The following is a 22487-nucleotide window of genomic DNA, read 5'->3' on the forward strand; positions in this document are numbered from 1 at the left end:
TCCGGCGCCGAGATTCCTCCAAGGAAGAAAACGGAGCCGACGACGGAGCCGAAGACAATTGTCTCGGCTCCGGTGACCACAGTCTCGGTTCCGACGACCCGGCTCCGAACTCAAGAGAGTCGAAGGAGGAAAGAGTTGATGGACCGGGGCAGGCACCGACTGGTGAGTCGGGCTCTGAAGCATCTGGGCTAGTGCCTCGGACTTAAGTAGTCGACTCACCACCCTCTGAAGGTCATGATCGGAAAGCCTTGATGACCTAGAGGAATGAGACCTTTGGCTCCGTTCAGACAGCAGGGGAGATCCTGGAGCCGAATGAACGGAGCCAAGAGAAGGTGACCTAGACCTCTTTCTGACATGGGTACCTCGATAACCTCGGCTCCGGTCGGAGCCGAGGAAGCCACAGAAACTGTGGACTGAGTCTTATCGGCTCCAGCCGGAGCCGATAAAGGCAAAGGTTGAACAACCTGAGGTCTCGGCTCAGAAGCCGGAGCCGAAGACCTCGATGCCTTAGAGGGCTTCCCTGTTGAAACTGACAGGGAATCCTCTGGCTTCAACAAGCCTCTCAGAATCAACTTGTTTTTTCTCTCCTGCAGGACCCTGGGGCTGAAGCCATGGCACACAGCACAGGAGTCCTGCAGGTGCAAAGGCCCCAGACAATAGACACAAGAAGTGTGAGCGTCTGTCAGAGACATTTTCTGACAGCACGCATCACACTTCTTGAATCCAGAGACCTTTGCTTCTTTTGACATTTCCCTAACTGACAGGTGTACACTAACACACACCCAAACACACAGTTATACCCTGTCAGTAAAAATTAGTAATACTAAAAACAATAACAATTTTAGTAAAAATACTAATAATTAAGTACAAAAATTAAAGTAAACTACACAAACACTCCCTAGGGAAGGGAAGGCCAAAGGCCCAAGGGAAGAACCAACGGTTCTTTTAGTAAGAAAAACGGGAAAATTTAGGGTCGGGGATAAGGATCTATGTTCTACACTAATTTAGGAAGAATTAAAGTTAAAAGGGGAAAAAAAGAGTAACTTTTTGAATAAAAAGCTAACACTCACCAGGAACCGGTAGAAGCAACCAACCTCGAAGCTGTAGCGGCAAACGAGATCTGAGGTAACTCTCGCCTAGCATTGTGGGATATAAGGGGAGCCTCGAGCCGGTGGAACCAACTCTCGAGCTTTTAGAGTGGCCGAGTCGGAGCCGAGGTCGGCTCCGAACCCATCCAGCAAGAATGAAGGCGAGATAGACAACTTAACATCTAAAGTTTATACCTGGGTACCTACCAACAATCAGAGATCTGTCAGTAGGTTGTTACACCTCTGAACATGCCTACCCACAAAATATGCTCCTCTGTGACACGTGAGCAGTTATACTACCAATCAGAAAGACTCACTTCCTACCCCACTTTCACCAGTGGCACATCATCCCGAGAACTGGAAAAAGCAGGAGAGGAGGGAGCCTGCTCACCCCTCTCTGGAGGTGGGATGTGGCATGTGCTCCACCTGTAAACCCTTGTGGAGACTGAGACTGCAAATTTAATGGAATCATCTGCTCCTGGAGGGGGCAGGGCAACTGCCATCCTTTCCATGAGTGATATCATCATCAAAGACCCTGTACCTGCCACATACATTCCAACCATCTTGTTTTTTCTTTTTTTAAGCACATGTGGAGAATATGGTAGGTCTTAGAAAAACACCTCTCATGATTCACTAGCTGACAAGTGGTGAAGAAAAAAAAGTATAAACAAACAGACAAAAAACAACCATAAAGGGAGGCACAAACTTCACTTTCCAAATGCTTCCCAGCAGAGCCAAAAACATTTAAGAGAACTTGTAAGGGTTGAGAGACATCCCTCCCTCAGTCATCCACACATATAACACTCTCACTCATGATTTATCAGATCCTTGCCACAGGAACAAACTAGCTGCAGGGCTCCCTTCAGAAGAACAAATGGTGACTAGAACGGCCAGACAGCTGATGATCATAAGAGAATGGCGAAAGAAACTAGATTACTGCTCAGTCTACCTACCAGAGTACTGAATTCCCACCGATCAGGAAGATATCTTTGAGGAAGCATTGTCGCCTCACAGCAAGAGGTTCTCCAGGTCGATTCTCAGCTGGGGGTGCCTTCTGTGTGGAGTCTGCATGTCCTCCCTGCCTTCGTGTGGGTTTCCTCCGGGTGCTCCAGTTTCCTCTCACGTTTACAAAGATATCCATCTGGAGTGTTTCTCCCCGGGCCTTGGCTGAAAATTGGCTTCATTCCAAGTTGGACTTTCCCAGTAAACAAATGTTAAATAAATATGGCCCAGATCCACGGCTCGATGGCATCTCTGCACAGGAGATGAAATGCAAATCCCCCACATTTGTTATACCAGTGACTGACCTAGTCCTTATAATTATGAAATAACTAGGGGACACCTTAGCAGGGTAATTTGAAAGACTTGTAGTTCCAAACTGTTGATCTGCAACTGTGACTCCTTGAGGGACCATACACTCTGAGCCTTTCTGCCCTTGAGGCCACCCACCCTACGGAAAATGCACTTGTGGCAACTGTAGCTACAGAAATGGAAGAAAAGAACAGCTTGCCAAAGTTGAGGTTGGGGGGAGCCACCACTGCAGGTGCACCATGCGCCAGCACGTTACTATAATCCTCAGGAAGTTTAAATAATTGTGTTCCTCAGTGCAGCCTGACTGCCCACCACAGAGGCGGCATGTGTACACAGGTGTGTGGTACCATACGACTGTGAATACAATACAGCCCAATATCCTGAGTAATAATCATGCTGTATCACCCTGTACCCACAGCCAAAAGGAGGCCATCACCCTGCACCCACAGCCAAAAGGAGGCCATCACCCTGCACCCACAGCCAAAAGGAGGCCATCACCCTGCACCCACAGCCAAAAGGAGGCCATCACCCTGTACCCACAGCCAAAAGGAGGCCATCACCCTGCACCCACAGCCAAAAGGAGGGTTGAAATCTTGCTCAAGAACTTTGCAGACACTGGTACACAGATGGCATCTGTTTGGACAGTACCAGTTGCAACTTGCTGAGGTTGACTATACTGTCCTGAAGATTCAATGCTCTGATCAAAGACTGTTTGGCTGGCAAGCTGCTTCTAGGATTCTGCAGCAAGCAGCAAATGGTCTAGACACAGGAAAATCTTTGGTCTTCCATAGCCAGTGGTGAGTTGCTACCACTACTGCCATGCACGCAAAGTACCTAGGGGACTAAAGTGAGACCAAAGCCCTAGACAGCTGAGGGTTTTAAGCCCTGACAAGGCATAGGAATACCTTACCCCATCAGCTCTGTTATCTTCTCAGGCACTAAGCCTACCAGCTTGGCAGCAGAGAAGGACATCAAGATGGAATTCCTGCATACCCCCCCCCAACCACAGAGAAACCAGGTTGGAGTATAACACCTCATGTCAACCTCACAGCCGTCCAAGATAGAAGCATAGCAGTAACAAAAGTTGGAGTTCCTCCAGGATTGTATAACCACAATAAAGGCGGTCTAGAAAGGGAGGGCGGAGAAGATGTTTATCAGCAGAACAAATTTTAATTTCACATTGTCTTCCTAAAGATGCCTCATCCTACAAGGAGGTAGAGAATCTTGCAGAGTCTGAAGCTTCATCTCTCTCACAAATGAGCCACCCAATCCCTGGTATCCTAGCAGTATCATCTAAGTAAGCCCTGAGACACTGATTCTGAGGGTCCAGATTACACTGCAAATTAACTGGCATTAAGTTAATCATCACAACTGTATGGAGTACGGGGCCAGGAAAAGCTTGTATGAAATGGAGAGAAGGTAGAGCCAAGAACACTGAAACCACATGTATGAAATCCTGCAACTCTGAATCAGGAACCCAGCGAGAGTTATACAAGCTCCAGACCTCTCACACTACTGCCAGGGTGCCTGCTGCAGGATCACCCTGCACCTCCTACTAAAATCAAGTAAACTGGCTTGGATGGAATGACAGGTAGTTTTTTAACCCTGAAAAGCCCAGGTATAAAATCAAATGGCCTTCACCGGCCCACTCCCCACAATCAACCATGATGGACTGGACAAACAGCAGAGCAGATCAGGTAGGGAGAGGCAGCATGAACTTTCCTGAGATGCCTTTCTCCCACTCACATACTCATGAAAATGGAGTAGAGGAACAGAAACTAACCTCAATCAAGCAAGGAAGATCCCTGCACAGGGAGATCTATCTAGGAGACAAAAGACCCAGCCAAATGGAGAATGTGATGTGAAATACAATCATTCTCATCAGAAACCAAGAGGATCCTCTCCTGGTCCTGCATGGAACAGTCTTCACAGAATGTTTCTCTAATTTTGAAAATCTTACCAGAAACGGAGAGAAGGGTGTGAAATGCAGGAGCTTTTTGCTGCCTATAAGTAATGATTGACAAACTATTAGGGCAAAAAAAGAACTTGGTGGGGAGGAATGGGCAGGGAGTAAAGCACACTTTTGTACCTAAAGGACATCAAGACACTGACTGTTATGGGTGCAGACACTGCAGACCCATCCTTTCATGTAGAAATTTTAAGAAAATTATATCAAGTGTTGAATGCTGGATACAATTAACCCAGCCATTGGATACATCTAAAGAAGGTGTTGCGTGTTGCATGTTTACATTCAAGAAGGTCCAGGAAGGTCACCAGGTAGATTCAACAAAAGGAGGAAAAGCAGAATTTACAGGACACTGCGTAGCAAAAATGAAATAAGGCAAGAGGTAAACTGAAAAAGCACTGTGAGAGGCATGTGGTCGAAAGAAGAATGAAAGTGAGGCTAAAAAGGTATGGAAAAGTATGAAACATGCCAGCTTAGTTTACGAAATCCAAATGCGATCACTACATATGTGATATAAAACATACCCTTAGTAAACTCAAAAGGGACAATTCATGTTCCCAATCAAATGGTAGAAATGTAGATTTCAGGATGAGGATAACCATCTGTTATGGGATTGCAAGGTAGTAATATTGATCTGGTTCTGGGTACTCAAACTTTGGGAAGTCATATGTCAAGGGATAAGTCAAGTTGTTGGCTATGTTTATTTACGAAAGAGAGAACTGGGGAAAGCTGTTCCAGCTAGGAAATAATTAAATTAATGCATATGGCACAGATGGCAAACTGTAAAATACAAAAGAACCGATTTATACAAGGGGATATAATGCAATTATTGAGGGGAAAATGTATAACTGAATGCTTACGTTGTAGAAGGGAGCAAGGCTTGAAGGATGGTCAGGAAGGACTGCAGAGAGATGGAATGCCTGGGTAGAAGGTAGATAAAGAACCATGAAAACACACTGGAGGAATGATTTATGGCTACTAGATAAATACAGTAACACTGCAGCACACATTGCCACCACCATAAAATCTACAATGTATAAAAACAAAGAATATAAAGAAAACAAAAATGTCTGAAAGTGATAAACCCAAACTACGCCATCCACATCCCACTATTTTACATGAACTCCAGGGTTGCACAACCTTGACAGTAAGAGAATAAATTCACAGTTTTAATCTATATGTTAACTGGATAAGTGAAGTTGTCATTCTCGGATCATTTTCAGACAGAGACCAGGCCATAAAGAAACAAGTAAATACACCATGTGTATATATGGTTGCAGTTCACTGCCAGTGTCTCCTACAGTATTCTTACATCAAATGTTGTGTTTGCCGAATGGGATAATGTGAACTTTTTTGTAATGTGTGGCAGACTGCGCTAAAACCAAAACTCTGGGACATAACAAAAGTGTAGGGTTTAGGGATGGAAGTGTGTGTGTAAGTGTTTGCTGGCTAGGTTTTACAGTAAGGGCCAGGTAAGGGAATACTTTTAAAGCTGTGCATGCTAATGTCTTGGAAAGTACATTCGCATGACTTCTGCAGGGTTAATCTTACGGAAAAGTTTTTTTTTTTTTTTTTTTTTTTTACAAAATAATGTGTGAGGTAAGGGTTACGGTCAGGAGCAAAGTTAAGATCAACACACAGAGTAGGATTGAAAATATATCCATCATACAGGACTCTGAAGGCAGAAGTTAACTTCTGGAAATAATTCCAAGAAGTGAAAAGTGTACCTCAATGGAAAGCCAAAGGACTGCCAAAAAACCAACATAGCCCTGAAATGCCAAAGGAGACCAGACCCCTTGAATAGAGTCATGATTTAAGCAACATTTGAACCCTGTACAAAATGATGATCGAATGGCCTTGCTGCACATTTACACAAATGATACATTCTAGAAATATGCACTGGAAGCAGTTAAACCTTTCAGGCACTGACATTTGAAAGCAGCATGTTCTAATGGTTGCATCATTACCTAGTGGGAACAATGTAGTCACAGTAATGAGTTTGACAATTGTTTAGCCGCCCAAGCCCCCTCTCCATTAAAGGGGCAAACAACTCATCTTCCTATCTGGACAGTACACACTACTGGTATAAGACATTCTCTCTTTTCCCTGGATTCTGGACCAGGAAATACAACTGGGAAAAAATGCAGTAGTTTAAGTTTAAGACAGAATATGACTAATTCTGACGCTCAAGTTTGCCAGTAAAAACAAATACAGTTCCCCTGATGCAGAGACTTGCACTCTGGAAAACTTTCTGGCAAAGGTGGTGACTACTGAGTAATAGCATCTTCATAAAGGGTTCTTCAATAATGGAAAAACATCTGGCGCTCCACTAAGGAACTGTTTAAATGAACTGCTACTGGGCTGCTGTTCAGCCCTCCACCAGGTTGTGACATGTAGACATGCCTGAAATATGCATTTGACAGTGAAAAAAGCCAAACAATGTAGCTGAGAAAAAACAAAATAACTTCCAAACAAAATAAATGAGGTGGTACAGAATACCCCTCTACCCAGATGAAGATCCTTTTGAACTTTGCAATGTACATCTGTTCAGCAGAAGGCTTCCTGTCAGTTTCAATCATCCACTTGGAGGACTAACAGAGTAGATTTGAATGAACAGACAGGCTTTAAGGCAGAGCTGGACTTCAGCACAAACAAGAAAGGCTTCCTTGACGTCTCCTGAAAGTTTCTCATACTACAAGAGCATGAAAACACAGCCTTCGCATCCCCCACATGGGAACTCAAACAAAAAACAATGCCGATCACAACTAGCTTTCAAAAGTCCATAGAGACGGCTCTCCAAGCTGGGACAATCTCAAAAAAATGGCCACCTCATGGCAGCCTGAGACTTGTGAAATAGTTCAATCATCTTTTCCAGTGACCTAGCTGATATAGGCATTACTGATAGATGTTTGATGCCCTTTATTCAGCTATGCACTTCTAGAAGGACTAGGGTTGCCTATAATAGGAGGAAGATGTAATCCAAAGGAAAAATATTTCCTTTTTCAGGATCCTTGAAAAGGTCACAGTGAGAGAGGCATAAATAAGTACATCAGTCCAGGCCCTGGCATCTAATATGGCTTACCTAACCTCAATCTTTAATGGGACAGTGTAAGCCATGCCATATGTACAGGCATTACTGAACTAACAAATCCAGAACATCAGCACAGTCAAAATTAATGTAGGCTATGTGCAAACCCACAAACGAAACAGTGTCAAAGGTTTCTTCCATGGTCTCATTAATACCAGACTCACTGAGGTCTGTCGGCTTTGCAAAACATGGTCTACAAGGAAAGAATGGAACTGGGACAAGTGACAAATAATTTGGAACCACAGTCCTAGCCCAAAAGGAGGTCAGGTCTCATTCTTGTGACTAAGCCTGTTTGAGATCGTTTGCTCAGTACCTTCACAAAAGAGGAATTAACATCTGTTTTGGACTATTACTGCTGCTTAATACTGTAACGTTAAAGTGTTTTTGTTTTTCATTTTTGACAAACAAGGAAGTGATGTCAGTTCTCTACCTTAACACTGAGGGCAGCATTCTCCTCGCATCTCTCTTGTGGTTTTCCACAAGCACATTTTAAAGATGGTGACAGTAAGCACCATGTTCAGTTCTTTGTTGATGAAAGGAAGCTAGATTCAGAGCTCTTCGGAGTCTCTTCTTGACATTATCAGATAGTTCAGTGAGAGTTTGCACCAAATTTTTTAATACATAATTGAAGTCCAATAGAGCAGTTACTGCTTTCCTGTGAGTGCTAAATCCAACATAATGAGAAACCATTTGTCTATTGGGAGAGTAACTAAGGGGGTTCCAGGGAAACTCAGGCTGAAAGATGTACATTCGTGCACATGGTTAGGTAGTATTTCCCAATCCCTGGCCTCCTACTTTACTTCACAATTTTCAGCACATCCCTTGAAAAGCGGAACCTAAAGGCCAGTAATGTAATACCAGAGAATGGATAAACTGAGGTGTACCAAAGACCTCGGTTTGGTTAACATCTTTACTATATTCTTATATTGTAGACAACAACATAGGTACACACACAAAAATAGACAAGGAAACAAACCATATATGCATTACACGTTTTTTTTTCAAAAATCATTCATTACAGCATTATACAAATGAATTGCTCAATTCCTGCCTTTTCTTAAACCTCACTCCCCCTGCTGAGCATTACACTGCACGTACTGTTCCCAGAAATTCCATTTATATTTACGTAGCCTGATCCTTCACCTTCTACCATAGCTGGTCTTCCATAGCTGGTCTTCCACGTAAGAATTCCCCAATTCCTTTCTCTTTGCATACACTCTGTTATCAGTCCCTGGTAGGAAGACCGCCTCTAACCTGTAATCTAAACTTCTGCTTGACATCATCTACTCTATTACCTTTTCCTCCCAAGTTATTTGCTTCCTGTAATAATTTTTTCCAGTAAAACCAGCCCCCTCTTGCCAAATTTTTATACCTCAAGCTGCAGTCATTTCTACTGGTAAAAGCTATTTTCTCAACTACTGTCTTGACTTAGTTCTTAGAATACTTTACTTAAATATTTGTTATGGTTGTTGCGACTCTTCTTAAGGACCTGCATCCAAAAGGTTGTACACCAAGGACTTCTTGGACAATGTCAAGACGTTCACATACTGTTGTGGGTGAAACAGCTATTCCTTTGTCATCCTTAGGAGGAAAGACAACCTGTGCTCCTTCTACAAAATAAGGTGCTATTACGTTCATTTTCAGCATCTCCTCAGTGATTTATTACCCTGGCCAAGGGGATGGAAGGTAATACGTACAGAAATAGAAGTGCAACAACTTGAAGAAGGCGTGTATTGCTCTGAAGTAGAATTTTCTCCTGTTGTTTGATGTAGCAAAACGGTCTACCTTTGATATATTCTACCTGTGAACAAGATACAGAAAGATATCCCTGTCTAACTTCTGCATCAATCTGTTGGGATCTGCAGAATTCCATCCAAGAAGATCTGCTGGGGAATTCTCCAGCGTGAGCATGTAAAGACGCTTCAAGGGTTAACAGCGACTCAAAAGCCAAGCTTGTATCACCAGCCTGTACAGTGAGAAGGTGCAACTCCCCCTGCTTATAACAGTCTATTATGGGGTGTGACTGTCCCTGTTTATAATAGTCTATTATGGAGTGTGACTGTCCATGTTTATAACAGTCTATTACAGAGTGTGACTGTCCCCATTTATAACCGTCTATTACGGAGTGTGACTGTCCCTGTTTATGACAGTCTATTACGGAGTGTGACTGTCCCTGTTTATAACTGTCTATTATGGAATGTGATTGTCACTGTTTATAATAGTCTATCATGGGGGTGTAACATACCTATCCTCCAGATTGGCTTAAAACCCCTGAAGGCTAAGATGACAGTCATTTCATTTGTGCTGCGGTACGTAACTCTGTGGTTGCTGCAATGCACTCAGGTCTATCATAAGAGCAACCCAGTGTGTTTACAATGAATCTATGGTCAGATCTTGGCATTGGGTGCCTGTCTGAAGGAATCACCCCAATTTATATGTACCTGTTATTTCCACCATTCCAGCACTTGCTTTATGCATTTGCCAGTCCCAAGTGTTCCCTAGGAAGCACTGGGGTTTTTTCATGTACAGCCTTGCATAATGGGATCAGGAAAATTGTTGAGGCCATGTATCCAAAGATCCTTAAGAATTCTCTGCCAGACATGGGAGTCTAATGCCATTGCATAAAAGAACTGGAGCAAAACTTTACATTGGAACTCACCTTCTAGTCACACAGGCAGTGTGCGGGTATAACAGATCGATAGCTGCGTTACTCGGAAGTCACAGGCAGTGGGCAGGAATAACTGACATCAAGCAACAGGGCTGCTGCCTCCATGCTGTATATAATTTTAAGTTACTTGAGGTCCAACTATGGGGGGGGGGGTTATGGGGGGATAGAACCCTCCCCAATTTACATTACACTGTCTTTTTAATCTCGCATCTCCTTAAGCACAAGATCACCATAGCACACCTAACAGGGGCCTGACAAAGGGACAGGAAGACATTGCTAGAAATATCCATAACTATGGAGAGTCTTAATGTAAAATATAGCCAAACTGGGTACGGAATTCTGATTTCTCCTGACACAGGAAGGCTTTTTTGCATTCTCTGTCTAGCATAACCCCTAGAATTATGACCAAGCTACTAGCTGTTCTGAGGCTAAATATGGAATTGGTGGGATGGGTGGGGAAAGAGACAGACCCACATTCAGAAAACACTTTAAGGTATAGGTCAACATCCTCTGAGGCGTCTCCAGTAGACAGCTCCTGAAAAAGACAGTTATCCAAGTACATGTGAATGCCCATGATCCTGCACTGCAAAATCATTTGGTAAAGACGCTGGGCACAGTAGTTAAATCAAAGGACATGAGAAAGCACCCACGATATCTGTGGATGAGGACATGTTGGTTAAGGTTCCTTTAAAATGAGACTGACCGTGAGTGCCTGATGGGCAAGCGGACTTGCAGAGTCAACATTCTGAATTCTGACATTTTAAGGAATTTGACTTTTAAGCACACCCAGAATGGGTCTCTATGGCCCATTTTGTTGCAGTATTGCAGAACTTTGAAAAGAAAGCCTTTTCTTGCTCTTCCTCTTAGTACTTTCTTATTGTTTTCTTCAAAGCACATTTTGACTTGATGGCCCTACCAGGTTCCTTAGGTTGCTGGGTACAGGAAGAACTGCAGACTGTAGCCTTGCAAGACTACTTGCAGAAACCTCTTGTTCCTTGCAGCACTTACCAATTTTTTCTGAAAATAAAGACAGCCAGCCTCCAACTTCCTACAATTGGGGAATAACTGTGGATAAGGCTAACAATGGAGGTGCAGTTCTGTGGGACAGGTTTAGGGATGGGAGATGCACAAAGAATTCATTGTTGCTTCATAATAGGGCAACTGTTTGGCTGGATAACCTCTGCTGTATTTTGGAATGGAGGATGGAAGAATGCCCATGCCCAGTGAATCTCTGCACGCATAGTTTGACTATTTATACTTTTATTTCAGAACACCCACGCACATACAAAACCAGAAATCAAAGATAAACTTAAATCCTAACCTATACACCACACACTTCAACATTCTTAAATTAGATTGCAACTTGCTTACAGGGACATTTCTGCACATTTTCAATTTTTTTTTTTGCAGAAAGTGATTCTCTAAACTATTCACTAAAGCCTTAATAATACATTTCCCTAAAGCTCCACAACCAAACTACCAATGAATTTAGACCAACAGCTCACTTAGACCAGCTTGCTAAGCTGTTTGAGATATTGGTTTTCAAAGCAAATCCTTCACTATATCCCTCAGATAAGCATCATGGTTGCCAACCCAAGTACAGCACCTTTACAACAATACTCCTAATACTGTCTTAAGGAGTTTTGATGAAAGGAAACTTACAGGAGCCATGTTTATTGACCTTAAAGAAGACTTTGAATGTGTTGACCACTGCATACTGCCGCAAAAGATCAAAAAGTGTCACATATCTATAAAGAAGTCTGTTTCTTGTCCCAAAACTACATTCTCCCCCAGCCGTAATTATTCTTTAGGACTGACTTACTTGCAATGCTCATTTCTTACTATTAATTCTGCCTCTTGGTTTTGACTTGTTCTTTCTTTACTTACTATCCTTTTTTCTGTCCTTTGCCACGGAGTCTATCAGCAGCACATTATGTTGATATGCTACGACTAAACCAGTTTTGGCTTATTGATTTGTACACGTTTTGCATGCAATTAAATATGCTGTGTGTTACGTTATCGTTTAGTTCTGTTCATCTTTGCATTCCTTTTATTCATGTATGCAAACTTATGACTGGATGTTAGTATTTACCTTTTAGCCAAGGCCATGGCTGAAAACAGTTTTCAGACCACTGCACCAACCTGGTTAACAAATGCACTAATAAATAAATTAAATAAGATCTCTTTATCTAATTCAGTCATTCCCCCTCCCCTCCAAGTTTTTTTTAAATACTATCTGGGAAATGGGATCAAAAAAGCAAGCCCTTGCACAATGGTGTATTCTGAAGCAGTGTAATAATTGCAATGGTGCATTCAGAAACAGCGCAATAATCGCAATGGTGCATTCAGAAGCAGTGCAATGGTGCATTCAGAGGCAGTGCAATAATCACAATGGTGCAATTCAGAAGCAGTGCAATAATCGCAATGGTGCGTTCAGAAGCAGTGCAATAATCTAAATGGTGCGTTCTGACGCAGTGCAATAATCGCAATGGTGCATTCAGAAGCAGCGCAATGGTGCATTCAGAAGCAGCGCAACAATTGCAATGGTGTGTTCAGAAGCAGTGCAATAATCGCAATGGTGTGTTCAGAAGCAGCGCAATAATCGCAATGGTGTGTTCAGAAGCAGCGCAATCAAAAGGCTGCATTCAGAAGCAGCACAATAATCAAAATGGTGCATTCAGAAGCAGCGCAATAACTGCAATGGTGCATTAAGAAACAGGGCAATAACTGCAATGCTGCATTCAGAAGCAGTGCAATCATCGCAATGGTGAGTTCAGAAGCAGTGCAATCATCGCAATGGTGAGTCCAGAAGCAGTGCAATCATCGCAATGGTGAGTCCAGAAGCAGTGCAATCATCGCAATGGTGCATTCAGAAGCAGTGCAATAATCGCAATGGTGTGTTCAGAAGCATTGCAATAATCGCAATGGTGCACTCAGAAGCAGTGCAACAATATCCTCAAACAGATGTTCTATCCACAGAGATCAATGCTTTCTGAAATGAGCCCAGTGCATCATGCAAACACTGAGCATGCTGCCCACATGTGAAGCAGTTTGGACAAGGCTAACTAGTTTAGCCTTCACAAAACTACTAATCATTCCAACTGTCTCATTCAGTTTTGAGAATTTTTCCATGATGCCTAATTACGTGGCCTTTACAGTTCAGGACTCTGATGGCTTGGGTTGCTGGATTATAGACCTTTTTAAAACAATCAAATGCTCTCTGTATTCCTTATCACAGTGAAGACTGTTGGAGTACTGTAACCAACTGGGATCCTTTTGCAGTATGGAGAGATGCTAAACTAGATTTTGCCACCGTTTCTGAATTAATATTTGTCAAGGTTCTGTACCTTACAAAAGCAGTCCAAGTCTCTTGGGAGTAACAAGCTGCGAATCCAGGATGCCACTTTAAATGTATCCAGCAGGGCATTTAAGACAAACATTGTTATCGTTTAGTGGAGTCCAGACCTAGGAGACCTAAACATATACTGGGATCAGAGACCATTAATGAGTTTCCTAAATGAGATGTCCTCTGGGGAAACCTGGAGTACAGTGAGTCGTCATCATCCGTGTCATACCCCAGTTCAGGGATACCTGGAAATCTGTAATCCAGTTCCTCTTTACCATCAATCTCCATGGAGTTACAGTCCGTTTCAGTAGATGGTTCCCTTTTCCACTTCTGGGAAGTGACTCGTGACATGGATGGCTGCAGGTTCCTAGCAATAAGAACCATTCTTGAAAAGGAGGATGGGAGGACCTATCATGTGGCAGTGGATGTAAAATGGTAAATGCATGTTGTTCAAATGCTTTAATTTTAGAAGCAGTGGAAATACTGCCGTTCCCTGATGTGACCACTGCACAGGCCACCTGGAGCCGGGCATTAGATTTGACAATAATCCTTATGTCTTTGTTTTGGGAGGATATGGCGGCCTCCAGATGGGCAGTGCTAGAAACCTCAGAAATAGCAAGCATACGGACCAGTGACTGTACAACTGCTGACTCCATGGAACACACTTCCCTTGGATATGGGTAAACAATGTAAGACAAGGAGGGTAGTCTCCGGCTTGGCAATTTCACGATAGGCCTCTTTTCCTGTTCCTCTATACTTTTTTTCTTTTTGAGAAGAAAATCCACTGGCATAAGCTGCTGAGACTCAGGAGTCATGGACACCTGTTCCATAAGAGTCTAAAAACTAAAGCTATCCAGATAAACCTGAAGAGTTAGCACCTCTATTTATTTATTTACTGAGTCCTGCACAAATTCACAAGAAAACACACTGTGGTTAGTACTCAAGAAGTAAAAACACTGGGAATGAAAGTCTTTGAGGAATCTGGCACTTTTACATACTTAGGTTCAGAGGAGATTACTAGGCTAATAGCTCAAGAGCTCTTACAAGTCTAGCTAGTTTTACCGAATTTTCTATCCCTAGAGGAAAGATAACAAGGGTCAGCAGATGGGGTTTTGACAATTTTTACAGACTGCCTCTATCCATAAGGGACATGGGCACTGCCTCAGGACTGAATCTGCAATTTCCCATCCATAGGTACAGAATGTGCTTGAAGATGATCAGGGAAAGGTTTTGCTTCATGTGAACAGTACGCCTATTCCACAAGAAGGGTAATCGCTGGAAAACACATCTGTCTTTCCAACATGATCTATTCACATCAGAGATCAGGTTTAGATCCTTGGAGCAGATAACCATCATGCACAGTTAAGTTTTGTGAATATGCAACATCATCATCAGGGCTGAGTCAGACTGCCATGTAGGTCAGGCACAGATCACCTCTCAGTAAACAGTAGGAAACTGAAAACAGTGATAGGGCTTTTAATTGGTCCACATATTAAATGTTAGTAATACCATGTATTTTTTTTTTTGGTGAGAAATCTCGGAGGATGCTCCAACTGTTGCAGCTGCCTGGCAAGGTGTTTGCCAAAGGGTGAATTGTACCTGATTATTGGTCTGATGAGGACCGAGTACAGTGGTATTATGACACCCTTAGATTTGGATGCAATGCCTTTCCTTATAAGCTGTACCACATAGAATAGTTTCTCACCACTGGGTAGACACATGGTGTTCAAAGTTCAGATTACTGAGTACCCAGATCTCTCGCTACTGGGTCCACTCTTAGGGGCTGCTATCAATGTTATAATTTGCAGGGGTATTTGATTTCTCGGAGGGTATTATTATGCACTTCATCATTTAGTTTAAAGTCATGGCTTTTACACCAATAATTAGTCTGCATCAGTCCTTTCTGTCAGATGTCAACACTGTTTGGGGAGTCACTGATTGCCCACAACTTCTAGTCATCAACAAACCTGGTCAGCCAAAGGCAATCTACATTTGCCTTGACATCTGAGAATATCTGAAACAGGAGGGAGCCCAGAACTGAGCCAAGCAGTACTCTACCAGTGACTGACCTCTTGCTGGATGTGGATTCCCTCGCTCTAATAACGTGTCCTATTTGTCAGCCATTTATCTATCTGGTGACGCACAAGTTTATGCCCAATTTTGTGAGTTTATCTACAATATCAGGGTGATGTATTGTGTCAAATGCCTTGGCCAGGTCAAGGAAGGTGGTAAGCAATGACTTAGCCTCATCCATGGCATTGGTGACCTTACCAAATAAGTCCACCAGATTAAGCAGGCATGATCTGACCTTGATGAAGCCAAACTGGGTTGGGTCTAGAGATTTCTATGTCGTTGTTAATCAGGTCCATGACTATCCTTTCTATAGCCATGCATATGAGGCTAGTCAGACTTCTGGGTCAGTAGTTCGCTCTGCCTGTTGATGCCCCCCACCCCCTTGTGCAGAGTGATGACTGTTGCTGTCCTCCCTTCTACTGGGACAAAGCTTGTCTGGAAACAGTGGTTAAACAGAGATCCAAGTGGGTCTACTAGGTCAAGTTTCAAGGTATTTAACAGGCACCACAGGATTCCGTCAGGGCAGATTGATGCAATGTTTCTAGCTTTAGAAATTGCAGTGAAAACCTGTTCTTCTGTGATAAGGGGAAGGGTCCAAAGGTGATGAATGGGTGAAATCTGAGCTGAATTTATCAGCTGGCAGGTTAACTATTTCTTCTGGCTAAGTAAAGGTAGTGCCATCTACAGCCAAACTCTCACACTAAAATGTTTTGTGGTTACCCTTTGTTTGGGAGGATATTTTATTCTCTTATTTAGCTTCTGAAGATTTGACTTGTTCCCTGATTTGCCTGCTGAGAATAACGAGGGATTTTTTTCTCTGCTATGCATTCTCCCCTCTTACCCCTCCTACTTCCAGACAGGAATTTCTTCCTTCTGTTGTATAGTCTATTTATGCCAGAGGTCCACTAGGGTGACTTGTTTTTCTGGCTAGAACTGGGTCTAGCTTGGTTAAGTACTGCCATTTTTATGCAGTTGTTTAAGTGGTTGCACAGAGCATTTGTGTATACCTCTGCAGAGGTCCCAGTGCTTTTGGGGTTGAGGGAGCTTTAAAATTACTTACACTATCACTAAACAGCATTTGCCTTGGAAAAACTCTTTAGGGTTTGATGGGGATCTACCGTTACATTTACTTCAAAGGAGATTGATTAATGATTTGACCTTAACATTAAAGACATTATATGTGGGGGTGTGCAGTGCTTCCCCAAGTTTGAGAGTACTACAAGGACATTTGAGCCACTAGTGGGAGTGCAGACCAGCTGTTCCATAGAATTTGCATTGACAAAGTCCAGGAATCTCAGAGCCTGCATGTTAGTGGTTGCGTACATTTTCTAGTTTATGGAGGGGTAGTTAAAAATTCCAAGAAAACAGGCAAACAAAACAAACTTCTCAAAAGTCCAAAAACCAAAGAATGGCAAACAAAAGGCAGAGGACAAAGTAAATTCACTCTGTAAACTTTTACTAAAAAAAAAACACGATAAACATGAAGCGCTTTTCATCTTGTTGAATACAAAGACTTCTTCAGATGCAAGTAAAACATATCTTAAAACATTTTAAATAGATGAATACATAGTCATGTGATCCCAACCCACCCAGTAAAATCCAATTAAGGATCGATGCATGTTTTACACTTAAAGATATCAATCCTATTTTACACTTTAGTGCCATTGCTTGCTTCTTTCAACAATGAAGAATACATCCTACCCACCCTACTTATTGTACCATACAATGACTAGTGCATTCCCTTTGAGCAACAATTCCTATCAAGGAACAAAAGTAGAAAAAATGAAAACAATACAAGGAAAATAAAATAACATTCTCATTCTAAGTGAAAAACAAGTAGTCTATGTTAGAATAAGGAATTGTGCTGTTTACAATAAAACAACCAAGAACAACTTTAACTTGAAGTATGCGCCAGTTAAGTGATGACCTTATCACTCCCAGCACTTGGTCACAAGTCATATGTGGTTAATACTCCAGTCAACTATGCAAAATGTTAAGTTTTAAAATACTAGAAATCGTACATGTTTCATTCAATCCTGGGAAATTGTATGCGTTCTTCAAAATCTGCCAATATAACTCTCTTGCTTCTAATAGTAATGTACAAGGACCCCCTCTTGGGTCCTGGGGTATTTGGTCGATGACCATGTATCCAAAATTGTGTGCATTGTGTTCGTGTACATGTTTGGCTAGTGCGTTGTCCAGTTTACTTTTGTGTATGGCATACTGATGTTCATAAATGCGTTCCTTGAACTTACGTTCAGTTTTGTCAATATAGTAAACTGGACAAACTTTGCATCTAGCCAAATAAATGATCATCCGAGAATTACAATCAAACCTGTAGTTGACTTTGTATCTGATGTTCCTTACAGTAAAATTATTTGTTGGATCCACCACTTTACACTGTGAACACATGCCACACCTAAACATACCTACATTTCTCGACCCTTCTTTCATTTTGTTTTCCAGTAAGCTTTTCAAATTTGATCCTTTACGGAAAACAACTCTAGGGTGCAGGCCTAAAATTTCACCAAGTGATGGATAGTTGTTTATTAACTCCTAGTTCTTTACTATACTCAAAAAACTGTGCGTTTCACATGAAAATGTGGTGACCAGGCTCAAATGAAAGTTAGTTTTATTTGTTGTAGTAAGTGCAGCTGAATCCCTAACCTCCATGTCATTCTGTACCTCAGAAGAATTACCTGGTAACTGTAATAACAGTTGGTATAATCCTGTGTCTCTTTTATAGGTGACTTCATGAGATCATCGACTAAGTTATTTGGATATCCCCTACTTGTGAACATACTTTTCAGAAGTTGACATTCGACCCTAAAATCAGAAGTCTGCACAGAGGGGCTCTGGGTTTGCACTCCCCTGCAAAAAATCCTGCAGGCTCCCCTGGATGCTAGTACCATCCTGCAACATGTATTCAGAGAGGTCTATCGTGTCGCTCTTCATATAGTCCAGGGAGGTACATCTTATGTCATTCACACTCACATGGACTATGAGTGACTCACACTAGTACTTGTGGTTGACAGACCTTAGTGCCTATGTAATCTGGCGAATCCTTGCCCCTGTCTGGCAACTGACTGTAACACTCTCTTTAGCCAACCTGCTGATGGAGGCATCCATGTCTCTCATGATGGAATCTCCTATTACCAAGATGTTCGAATGTGTGTTATTTCACATTGGGAGCTTGCTTGTGGAGACACTGTGGTGTGTAATTTTATGTGGTGGTTGGTGTTGACTTGGTTTTGTTTGCATATGGTTTCTCAGGGCAGTGTATTGGAGGCCTCTGATGTTTTGCTGAGTTACATGTGAGTACTTCCACATATGTGGGTTTGTGTGTCAACACCTTATTTAGTGAGGGAAATGGCGTGCGTGTCTGCTGACCTGTCACTTGATTTGTCATTATGTGAGAGTCATGTCTCAATTTTCATAGTGTAACTACATCCCTCACATGCTTTGACTGTTACAGGATTAAGTGGCCGTCAGTATACATGAGACAATTACTACACTGCCTCAGGATGCTTATGTGCACCAGGCTAGCCACAGAGCTAAAAAGATAATGCCTATCCATGGTTTCAGCATTTTTTTTTTTTTACAGTGGGTTTAACCAGGGAAAAGAGTGGGTAAAATTTAACTGGGCTGGGATGATGTCACAGACGAAAAAGGGTGCTATACTCCATGTGAACTGCAGCGATCCAACAAGGTGATGCTGCTCTGAGCACCACTCAGATTCTCCTTGAGCAGCAGGGGAACTGGGGAAAGCTGCAGAGGCAGTTATTCTAAGGGAAATTTTAACTTGAAAGTGTCTGCATCTATACAAGATACTGCTAACCACCGCTGCATGGACAGCAGCCTAGCGCAAACACTAGGCTTACATAGAATCAGAGAAACAAGTTTTACAACAGCAAGACCTACAGACCAATCAGGAAAATACACAATAAGCTTTCAGCGAATAGCCTCCAACTCAGACAGGTTTGCTACAGCGCACTTCTGCCACAAGAATTTAGAAAACCCTCTTTAGTGTAAAAATGCTGGTTTTATGGCTCAAGTGCAGGGAAACCGCACAATCTAAATACTACAGTCCTGTAAAACTAGCAGATACAATCTTAAGTATTACAGCAGCAGTGTTAAAGGTTCAGCTTTGAATCACTAATGAAGTGCGAGAAATGTAACAAATACAGGATTCTTATGAAATACAGTAAAAATAATCAGAAGTGGAAGAAGATATTTTTGTTCTTTTGCAGCAGATGGATTTAGATTCAGCAGATTCTCTGCAACTCTTAGGCAAGTAGCGAAACCAAGAGCAGTTGTGAGGAACTGACAAACTGTTTCTTTTTTGCAACAAGCATACTATTATTCTACCAACAGACATTGGTCAATTACCAACAAAGACAACCACCTAGCAATTGTTATTACAACTTAACAGAAGGTAAAAAAAGGTTGTTCAATAGTACTTATCTGCCCAGTCTGGAAAGTCCGAAGGTTGATATCAGTTGGCGAGACCACAGAGGTTCCTGACCACGAAAATCCAGGGTCTCAAATACCTATCCTATACAGATAGGCTAAAATTCCTGCCCCTCTATTTAGTCCCGTACAGACTGCGCAGAGATGACTTGTGACTGGCATACAAGGCCATCTCAGACTCGGCCTTGATGGAGTTGCTGGATATCCGCAAGTCAAACTCCACTTGAGCAACCCACACGCAATGTCTCAACCTGGCCTGTGACATTAATAGAAGTTGTTGACGGGATAGATTTGTGTCCCAACAGCTCCCCCATTTATGGAATAGACTTCCTTTCCATGTCAAGCAGAGTACCTCACTAGCCCTCTTTAAGAGGAACCTGGACGACTGGATGGGAAACAGAAAATATACCCCTGGGATCCCACCTGTGTCCCTGCTGGACAGGAAAAACAGGTGCTGATTTTGTGGGAACATGTGTGAAATTCTTGGCTAGGCTTATACAGGCCTCCAGGCCAATAGCCTAGTATCATCCTATGAACATAAATCAAAGCAGGACAGATGGTAATTCAACTTATGTGATACTCCTATTCACTGCAGCAAGAAATAAAGATAGTGCTTAGCTGATGACATCTCTATGCTGAGAACACTCCAACATCACAGGGAAGTTGGAATGAGTCTAGTCGGGAGAGTGGAGAGTTCGCAGTTATGAATGTATGGCTGGATGAGCAGCCTCCGCTTCTGGCAAATATCCTTCTCTCTCTTTTTTTATTCAACATACAGACCCAAGTTAACACAGTACTAGGACAATTTAAAGCAGTGTATTCAATATCCAAGTTCCTCCCTCCAGAAGCCGGTTGCTCCTTAGCTATCAATGTACCCACTCCTAGGATCAAATATGGACTCTGCCCCATATTACTGCAAACTCATATTACTGCAAACTCAGATGTGACAAGACACTGAAAATAAAAGACTACACTTCATCAAACTAGCAACCAATACAGACCGCTGGGCTATAATAAAGAATGGCAGATGGCTTACATTTTCAGCAAGAAATGAGCTACGGCTTAAAACCCTTACTTGCAATCTTCTTAACACTGGACACTGTCCACCTTTAAAGATCAGATTCTATAATGGATTGTAATGATACTCTTATTAATAAAAACAGCAAGCAGGGGTCTGGCTAACTGAGGTTTTTCAGGTCTCTCTGGCCCACGGTGTCTGAAAAGGGTCAATGGACCAGTTTACCTACCCAGTTAACAAATGTTTAATAAATAAATTAAATAAATAGTCCTACAATGAGTACTGCTGCACTGAGTTGCAGAAATTAAGATGCTTCGTATGTCAGTGTTAGCATCTCTCTGACATTCTTTTTTTCTGTTCGTCACTGGTTAACTGTAGTATTATTCAAAAATATCTGGCTGTTCTTAACATATTCTTCCCTGATAAACATGCTCTGAAAATTCTACAGTATTTGCTACCTGTAGTTCCATGCCTAGTCTGTAGTTCACTTTCAGATTTTACTTCTGATGATTAAGTAATATCCTTTGCCATCTCAAAGGCACCATATACAGAGATTTTCTGAATATGACTTGCAAGGGTTTAGGGTCCATATTTACCTTATTTCCATCGACACAGACAAATTCATTGGATCTCTCACACTAATATTAGCACTGTCAACATTTGTTTTAGCTAATCGTGTCTTGTTTGTTATTTTGTATTCCGCTGACTTGTATTTCTTGCAAGCCCAGAGCGCCTAGACCCTACTTACAGGCATCCACAGTATAACTGGCCTATTCCTGTCACAACATGTTAATGCTGGGGCATCATTAACTGCACTTGAGTGCTTTAAAACTTTTCCCCAATTCTAGGCTACTTGCGCTCCAACAACTTTCTCAGCAGCAAAGTTCTCTCTTACAGTAAATACAAACTTTGCAAGATACTATATTATTTCATACAATTTTCTTTACAGTCTGTTTGCTTTGGGCCCTGTTATCTAAACAAATTGCTTCATTAACATCTGAAGTTAGAATATGATGCACATATTTCAAACTTGTCATTCTTATTTTGCAGTTGTTCTCAATTAACACTAAATTATAGTGTTTTAATCTATTTAATCTGTTCAGCAACTCGATCAGTCAATTGTCGTACTCATTCTGTTGCACGACTCCACATTAAAGAATCGCATGTTATGTTTACAGCACCTTCCAAACATCTGGTTGGGGGATAGCATAATGGTTGAATTGTTTGCCTCAAACACAAGCTACGGGATTTGATCCTCACCTTTGAAGGGAAACTGGCCGGGTTTAAAATGGCCTGCAAGAGGAATTAGCCTGGGTCATTAACTATGAACCTAAGAAACCACTCTGTGGAACACCTCTGATGTTAATGAAATACATAATGGAAACCAAAGGAATGTGTGTCTTCCTGTATAATAAAAGGACATATTTTGACGATTGTTTTATCTATTCTTCTGCCAGAA

At 42.0% G+C, this 22487-nt stretch overlaps 1 protein-coding gene across 1 annotated transcript in view; it reads right to left on the bottom strand.

The window, feature by feature from the left end:
* Positions 1 to 22487, bottom strand: part of RALGPS2 (Ral GEF with PH domain and SH3 binding motif 2) — a 2773917-nt gene that overhangs the window by 322239 nt on the left and 2429191 nt on the right. The window lies entirely within an intron of this gene.

This window comes from Protopterus annectens, chromosome 10.part0 (genome assembly GCF_019279795.1).
Source record: "Protopterus annectens isolate FY-2018-M chromosome 10.part0, PAN1.0, whole genome shotgun sequence".
In the NCBI taxonomy this organism is placed as follows: Eukaryota; Metazoa; Chordata; order Ceratodontiformes; family Protopteridae; genus Protopterus; species Protopterus annectens.